The 9,191-nt window shown below is 30.7% G+C and overlaps 1 protein-coding gene across 4 annotated transcripts in view; it reads left to right on the forward strand.

Moving 5' to 3' along the window:
• Positions 1-6,504, forward strand: part of LOC106468097 (formin-binding protein 1 homolog) — an 84,424-nt gene extending 77,920 nt beyond the window's left edge. For all 4 annotated transcript variants that reach the window (XM_022397041.1, XM_022397047.1, XM_013928506.2 and 1 more), the window contains exon 15: positions 1,277-6,504. The gene's annotated coding sequence lies outside the window, so the exon portion shown is untranslated. The remainder of the gene's footprint in view (positions 1-1,276) is intronic.
• Positions 6,505-9,191: the final 2,687 nt, after the last annotated feature.

Here is a 9,191-nt window from a genome sequence, read left to right on the forward strand (position 1 = left end):
CTGATACAAAATATCTTCTGCATAGCAACAGATACTTGATTAAAAATAGAGCATTCATAGGAACTACAGTTTTACTTTAACACTGTATAAATACACACATGTACATTTTCAATTTGCCTTACAAAAAAAAATAAGACAGAGTTTGAAATACTTTAGGATTACAATGACAAATATTTTCAGAAAAGGTTCCTAGGAGTGCCTTTATTGTTGTTGCACACCAAAAAGAGCTCCAATGGTGCCTTCCTATAACTTATATTTTGCCCTCTAACTTTTTCATGCCAGCAATATACTGAAATTAAATTGATAATGGCAACAATCAAGATATAGGCCTTTATTCCTGTAGTATAGGTTCGGTACACTCACTATATTAAAAGAATTTTGGAGCCTCACCACTTCGTTACAGTCCATAACACTGTGTCTGTACCTTGACAATAGCCTTACAGTTTAGTTTTCATTTTAAAAGGATCCACTATAAGGCTTTCATGTCTAAGTGTATCATTCTACCTGCAGCTTTCCATAGTTCATCTAGTGTAGGAGGATAGCAGTTTCCCAGCATCAGTTTCAAAAGTCCAATCACACAGAAATCTATAGGCACTGCATCTAGTTATTTAACCAGAATGTCTTTGTATGGAACAGCATGAATACCCATTTCATTCTCCAGCTGCTTAAAGTATGCTATGGTTGAAGATGGGGAATGTTTGAATGGAAACCTTATATTGGGAAACCGATACCCTGTTGTTCTCATTTCCAGACAGAGATCCTTCTTAATTATTTTATGCACTGTTGCCTGAAGACACATTGATGGCTTTTTCCACTGAACTTTGTGCTCTTGGAGTCTCACCTGTTACAAGATGCTTCACTTTGCTTATCACATTTGAGGTACTCTTTCTAGGTGGTCCTGATACTCCACATTGACTTTTTTTTCCTTTGCCATTTACAGGGGGTATTCTCATCTTGGAACTTCTAAATCCCCAATTTTTGTATAAAAAACAAACAGGAGTGAGCAACCACAACATCTACATGTGTGTAGTGGCTAAACCCTATGTAATAGTCATTGTAGTGGCTAAACCCTCTGTAATAGTCATTAATGGGAAAGTAAATTCTGTTGTTGAAAAAAATACAATGTTAATTCAAATGCTTTAAAAATAATGATATTCGTTTTTACCTTTTTATGAATCCAAATAAGAACTGATTTTTATAATGTAAATTTTCTTTTTTTTTCTTAACAAGAAGACCTATAACTGTTATCATTTTTTTCTGTCTTGTTTCATTGCAGGTTTGGACAGCATGTTTGCTTTAAGATATATATATATGCATTTCACTTTGTATGTATGTATGTATAGTTATACAAAGAGTACATCAATGCAACTGACAGTTGTTCAGCATCATGTTCTGTGAATAAGGATGTATTGTGCTCTTCGAACAAACAGGTATTGTCTTTTATTTTAGCAGAAAATGATAGCCAATTTGAAACACTTATGGACCATCTTAGTGGCATCATGAAAATATGCATCATATTGGGAACAGCTGTATTTAGCAGTGTTCAACAGCCTTTCCTATGTGTTAATTTAGCCATATTTTAGTTATCACATTATTTAGAACAAAGATCTGAGTTTCCGCCTTGTCTTCTAATTTCTCAATTATTATAACAAGGATTTGCCAGAGGTGAGAAAATTTGTTATTTAAGACTCATAACATCAATATTTATACCTGATTAAATGAATTACACGATAATTCACTCTTAACTTTTGTTTTTTTTTATTGTAGATTTCAACTCTCTTATTGGAGCATTCTTCAGGCAAATGAACAATACATTCAGGTGAAAATTAACAAATCATTGTTCAGTAGTTTGATGAAGGTTCTGGTGAGAGGGATGAAAGCTTGCAACAGAAAAAAATAATATAGTGAGGTTTTTTTGTAATACTGAAAATTAAAACCAGTGTTCATATTAGCTTTTTTATTTCTAAACTGTTATTGAAAATAATCCATCCAGTAGTACATGGCATTTATGAGGTAGTTTTATAGATGCTATCTGAAGTAGCATTTCACATTATATGGTTATTATCACTAATTAATTTTTTTTTCGAAAAACAATTATAAGTTTATGAGAGTGTAAAAATGAATAAAATTTCACATTTGGTTTATACAATTAGAAGTTACTTGAAGTACTTTCAATACAAAAGTAACTGGTTTTCTTTGCTTTTGTCATCTGATTTTAGTTATTGTTCACATACTATCTCATGTTGTATAGCTGCTAAGTTGTCCATCTGTCTCTCAAAACAGTTGTACAGATATATTTTATGTACACTAGTGATTATCAGAGTAAATGCAAACCTAATATTGATTTTAATTGACATGCATGATCCCCTAGAGAACTTAGTTTCTTTGCAGCTTGTTTATGTAAGCGTATTAGCAAAGAAATGTTTTAATGGCTTTGAGCAAAAATCAGATCTCCATTAAGTGCAATCACCTAATGCACAAAAATAAGTAAAAACTGAGGTAGCCATGAAGAAAAGTTAATCTGTTCCAGTGTTCATTGTATTATTTAGCTATATCATATGCACTTATCTGCTTTGCAGAGCAAGTGTAGCTCTAGGGAACAAACAGTGTTATTACGTTTTTTTGGATTATTTTTATGGTTTGTAAACATTGAATAATGACCAAAACAAAAAAGGCAAAAACATGTAGTAAGATATTATTAGTTGCTTCAAAAGCAAATTTTAATTTATTTGAAATATAATAACATTATTAATTTACTTTCAAAACTTTTTGATACTTCAAAAACAAAAAATAAATTTGTGAAGGGTTGCTAAAACACATTCTAAAACAAGTCAGTCAGATCTATTCTGCATTTCAATGGTAAATCTTTGATGACATATTTTTGAACTAATATACTTATTCAAATAGAGTTTTGAACATGATGTGATTTAATAATGCCAGTATTGTATTTATACACATTTTCTGGATTTGATGTAACTTTACAAGCAATGTACATTTCTTTAGGTACATGTATGTGAATTTATTCTCAGTGGTTCTTTTGTGATTGATCACTTTATGTGTATATGTAACATTATAAAGCTAACTGTTCACTTATGTTGTGAGATTAACAGTTTAAAAGAAGTTTTAACTCAATTCTCTCTCTCAGTAGTTCAATGAATCAAAATGTTTCTCATTTATTAAGTTTGTGAATATTTTCTGGATTTGTGCTGTTCTTTCAAGTTTGATTGCAAGACACAAATTAAAAGTTGATCAAATGTGCAATGCTGTTTAATATAGGAATAAATTTGTTTGTAAATTAATTCATTACAGGTCTCCCATTAATGTAATAAAGTTGGTTGTTTACAGTTTATCTTAATACATTATGTCTAGACAAAATAAAATAAGCTTTGTGAGCTGAGAACAAGAATATCATTATGAAACAACAAAGTAACATTTAGGTATTTCCTTTATGAAAAGCTGTATTTTTGCTAATTTTTCTCTTATTTATCTTTGTAAATAATCAGTGTTTTGATACTGTAAAAAAAAATACTAAATATAAATATTTTACTTGTGCAAAACAAAAATGTTGATTTGCGACAATTTTCAAAATTGAGTTAGCAGACCAGATTGTTTTCAAACAAACGATACGTGATTAAGTTGTTAATTTCATTGAAAGTTAACCATGTCAGATATTGAATATTAACTACATATTCACTTTCAAACTGTGGGAAACTGTTAGACATTGCTTTATATGTTTGCTTTCATTCACAAGTCTTCTTTTTTTTTTTCATTTTCATAATTTTCAACTACAATTTCTTTTAGTATTAAATGATTCTTCAAAAAGATCTTGTATTATTTTTTGTCTAAAGATTTTGAACAGTTGATAGATATATTTGAATGAATGATATATATAATTGAAAAGTGGTATTAGCAGTCAACTATCACATTGTCATTTATATGAAACTACATAATCTTTTACTTTTAATTTGTAAAATAAAATTCTGTACAACCCAGAATAATGATAAAATATTTATTACTTTGGCTTTATACCCTAGATGTGTCAAATATTATAGTTTTATATTGAAGCTTTTCTTTTGAATATATATATATATATTTAAGTATGTTGATTTTCAGTGTTTCCCGAAAGAACTGTAGTGCATACCATACAGACATATGTCACTTATATTTTGTTTTTTTATCACTATTTTATTCTGGCAGTTTATTATTAATGAAATATATGCTGTCTAACACATTAGGTTATCTAAGAAATAATGGCTTCAGTCATGCATAAATTGTAAAATTATTAACATTGTTAATAGTTTGTCTTATAAATTGTTTCTCGTTACATTTACACCCAAAATTGTATGTATAATCAGTAGACAGAATTGATTGGTTGATGATTTTGTTTTGTTTGTACATAAAAAAACCACTAGGTTTATATCATGGTATCTCACCCTGAATTTTGGGCAAGGAATATCTCAAGTAACCATGGGAAATGGCAACAGTTTACTTATAACCAAAATACCCATTTGCTGTTTTTAACATTTAAAAATTTGTTTACTATTAATTTCTTCACTATAATGAAATAAATCGCTGTTGTAAATTGGGATCTTCGAGACTAAAGACTTTAAAACATCTTTGTTATATTTGACAAATTTTTCTTTTTTCATTGGTAATCACCTTAGAAATGCTTTGTGTTTAAACTTTTGTAATAACTATGCAAAACCAAAGAAAAGTTGGCTTGAGGTGTTGTAATTTACAACCTTTTTAAACTACATTTTGATATATAAAGCCCTACATTCATTATTTGAATCTAACTAAATGTGTATCATACCTGATTATTATTAGTTTGAAACACTTGAAGCATTAGTCAGAATGGAGCTCCTTAGTTTTTGTTTTTATGTAACCAACATTTGTAATAGTGGTTTGTAAAAGTAGATGAAACTAAGAAAGAAAAATATCTTGAAATGGCAAGCTGTTTGTTTTTGGTGTTTTTCTAAATTTTCTAGTTGAATATTAATATACGTTAAGCATTTAAGATCATGTTGAAAATCACACCATTTTTTTCTTGCAGTATTTATGTGTATTAATACTTAAATAACTTTTTAAACATTTTCTGACAAGGAAAGCATTGAATTCACTAGAATATTTAATTGTAATTAGTCAGCCACAACATTTTTGGTGCCTTATGTGGAACAAAAAATGTTCAGTTGTCTTTCTTTTTGTTGTGTAATAAGATTTTGTAATCAAAGAAACTGATACTATTTCAAGAAAACTTTGGGGTAAAAGGGGACAAAGCAACTTTAAGTATACTATAAATATTATATTTTGAAAAAATTAGTTATTGAGTGTGATTTCTGTAATTAGCCATACTGCTGCACACTAGGTGCTCAGCAGCACAATGACAGTATTTGTAGAGAGCACATAAGTGTGGTGAAAATATTTCTCACCCCCACCCCAATCATTTTTATGGCTTTTCTACACAGAAACATCTTGGAAGCTTTTTCTTTCTTTTTTTTTCTTGATCATAACAATTATTCTTTCTTCCAACCAGCTATAGTTGATTAACTTAAAATCTCATCTGAGTTTTTATTCAAGAACATACACATATATTGGTAGAAGTACTGTTGCACTTGAAAACCAGTAACTGGTCATTTGTGCACATTACTTAGTATTACTTCCCAGACTCACTTATTTTGTCATGTCATAAACAGTTTGTTAATGTTTACCAGGATTGTTGTTTTCTGGTGCCTATCGAAATAAATAGTGGTAAAACTGCTAGTTTTTAAAGAAGCAAAAAACACTGAAATAGCGAATACAAAGTAACTACATCTCCAGAGTTATTCTTTTATCTTTAAATTACGTTTTTAGTGACAAACAATTCCAAATTCTGAAGGTATTTGGTGTAAGTGATTGAGTTTACTAATGGTAAAGCAGGTGGTCAGCCTGCGACATTATTTAAAGTGTGTGGTAAGGAGAAATACTTATCTTTTATGCTTATAAGGTATCATCACACACATTCTTTGAAGATTTTGGTGTGATTTTTAAATATGTCCTACTTTAAAGTGATAGTGAACAAAATACACTGATGAAATGGTGCAACTGCTCAAAGATTCTGTTAGCAGTATCATGTATGCAGTTAAACATCATGTTCTTTGTATTTGGTTAGTGTCCGAAACATTTGCATTTGCTGTATAAAGCTTTTCCTAAGTAATTTGTTATTTTATGTAAAAATATATTTGTGAACGAATACTCGTACGAATGTTAAGATGGGATCTGCTTGTGTTTTCTATGTGACCATTTGGGACTTTTCTACTTTGAAATAAGACTCATGCTTATTATCAGGTGGATATAAAGCTTAAACAAGTGTTTGGTTGCTATGCTCAAGTTGATAGTGAAGTGCTTTTGGCGATGGTCAAAAGCATCAGTGTGTGACAAGATTTCCTTTAATGTTAGTAGTTGTAGGAGTAATTTATTCATGTTGATGTAGTTTCACCTGTTGTGGAAATAAATCTCTGAACTAAACCTTCTGTGTTGACTTTTTATTTCCTTTTAAAAAATATATATAAACTTAAATTATGGATGCAAAGGATGCTTAAAGATTTTACACAATACATAAAAATGTATATATCATTATTATGTTTGGCTTCATAATAACACACGAAACATTATCAATGTATTTCTTTTGACCAAATTTAATATTATCAGGCCTAACATCCTCAGTTCTTAGAGAGCCCATAGTTGAAGGAGTAATAATATAGATTTTAAAATACATAAAATGATTATCAGATTTGTTTTTTATAGGGCTGCGGATTCTTTACAGTAGATGTCTGTGACTTGGTGATAAATCTCAACAATAAATAAACAACACACAATTCACTTGTTTTAAAATAATGTATTCAAAACAAGTCAAACTTATTTTGCACTATAGGTTATCACAGTTGTATCTAGAGCTTTAAATAATTCTTTTTTTTCATCAAACATCCACACAAGGTGGTTAATTACTTTAAACTTAATTATCAATATGAATTATTTCTTCTCTACTCTTTTATCACAATACAATCAGTGATAAATCCACTTACGTTACCCCTGGGTTATCACAGTTGTATCCAGAGCTTTAAATATATATATATTTGTCAAAAGTTCACATTGGCTGGTTCAATTACTTTAGAACCCAGTTGACAAGATGAATTATTTCTTCTCTACTGTTTTTATCACAATATAATTGGTAATAAATCCACTTACGTTACCCCATGGGTTACCAGATTTGTATCCAGAGCTTTGAAATATATATATATATCTTTTTTTTTTTTTGTCAAAAGTCCACACAGGTGTGTTCAATTATTTTAGATCCGGATTGACAAGATGAAGCCCCCCAGTGGCACAGCGGCATGTCTGCAGAGTTATGACGCTATAAACTGGGTTTATATACCCATGGAATATAAAAAGCAGATATCCCTTTGTGTTTAACTACAATCAGGCAAGATGAATTATTCTTGTCTGTCTCTGTTATTACAATACGAACGTGAAACTTTCACTTTATAAATCGACAGTTACCGCTAAACTGAGATTCACGCAGTCTAACTTCACTTTCACTAATTTCTTACTTTATCTGCACTTATTTATAACGCGCGACAGCAAAATCTATAATTATCTAGCTTCGAGTAAGATGACGTCAACAATATTACAAAAGCCTATACAACAATTAAATTACGTACACAACGAAAGACTCGTACTGTTTTGCATAACGAAACTTGTCATGACTATCACTTTTACAATAATTAACTTTTAACACTTTTATACAATTAAATAATCGATAAATATAAAATCACTAAATAATAACTCTTAAGCTAAACAGTCTTGTATATTCAACAATAGTGGAACAACACACCTGCTGAAACCAAATTTTCTGGTATTTTGCAAATTGCGTATTCCTGCAAAAAATCAAGGAATCCATTTCCAACCAGTTTCTTATGGATGAAAAACTTAACAATAACATGACATCCTATCATATCACACTCTGCCTGGTTCTTGGAACGAATTTAGGGTTTCATTGCAAACAGTATCCGAATTTGTGGTTCATTTTACAGTTGTCTTAAAACGTTGCTATATCTACACTAAAAACTTCCTGGGCATAATTTATCCAATTACTCCTGTGGCATTAATCATTTACAAAACTTTACACACATGTCTGGGTCAACTTCTGGGATTTGCAGCATGTAAAGGTGGTATTTATGTTGTTTCAGAATCCAGAGTATGCTTCTGTGGCTTATTACTATTATTCGTGCAATTTGTCGAGTTGACCGCATAGGGATTGCTAAGAAACAGCCTGCCACAAGATTCATTGAAGATAGGTCACAAAACCAGTTTCAAAACTAGGATCCCTAATTCTGTTGTGCCCTACTGCTGACTTAATCCAGAATCTCTACACAAGAGTCACCTCCGCGTATCTTGTAAATTTAATTACATCTCAGCCAATTCTTATAATAAAAGACAGTTCGTGAAACATAAACTTGACTTGCAAAAATCGTAATAAGACTAGTACTTGAGTATGTCATAGTAGTTTGCAAGTTTTGTACCACCCTGTGCTTCCTTTTCATTGATCATGCTCGACCTGATGGTCATGATTGATTATGTACTACTCCCAGTATTGGAGTATGTATTGTAACAAACTTGTGGCAAGATCAGTCTTAACAAACTTTCCTCATACTTTTCGTTTGTACAGGGTGTCCCAGAAGTCTAGACCCATAGGGAAAATAGGTATTATAAAGTTAAACAAACACATTTCTAATATCGGTTGTACATATATATCAGGTAAAAAAGAAATATACCTTGATGACACAGAATACCGAGAATTGACATGTGTATGGCGTGCAATTTGAATAATAAGTAAATTGAAAATACATTGTGTATGTTCCCTATGGGTCTACACTTCTGGGGCACCCTGTATGTGGACATTGGCTTTCTAGCACGTTTCAGCAAACTAAATACCAATAAATTCGTGAGTGTGGATCAGGTTTAGTGACATAAAACATGCTATTGACCTTTCGCAAATTCGGAACACAAACTTCTACAAAAGCACTATGAGGTAAGTATGTTGGGGTTGCTAGCAACAGCTAGTCAGAATGTACAACATTTACAATGTATTCAAAGGTGAAAGTCATCACTTACTAACTGGAACTTTGGATTTACTTTTTATCATAGATAAAGTA

Source organism: Limulus polyphemus, unplaced genomic scaffold, assembly GCF_000517525.1.
Source record: "Limulus polyphemus unplaced genomic scaffold, Limulus_polyphemus-2.1.2 Scaffold85, whole genome shotgun sequence".
NCBI classification, from domain to species: domain Eukaryota; kingdom Metazoa; phylum Arthropoda; class Merostomata; order Xiphosura; family Limulidae; genus Limulus; species Limulus polyphemus.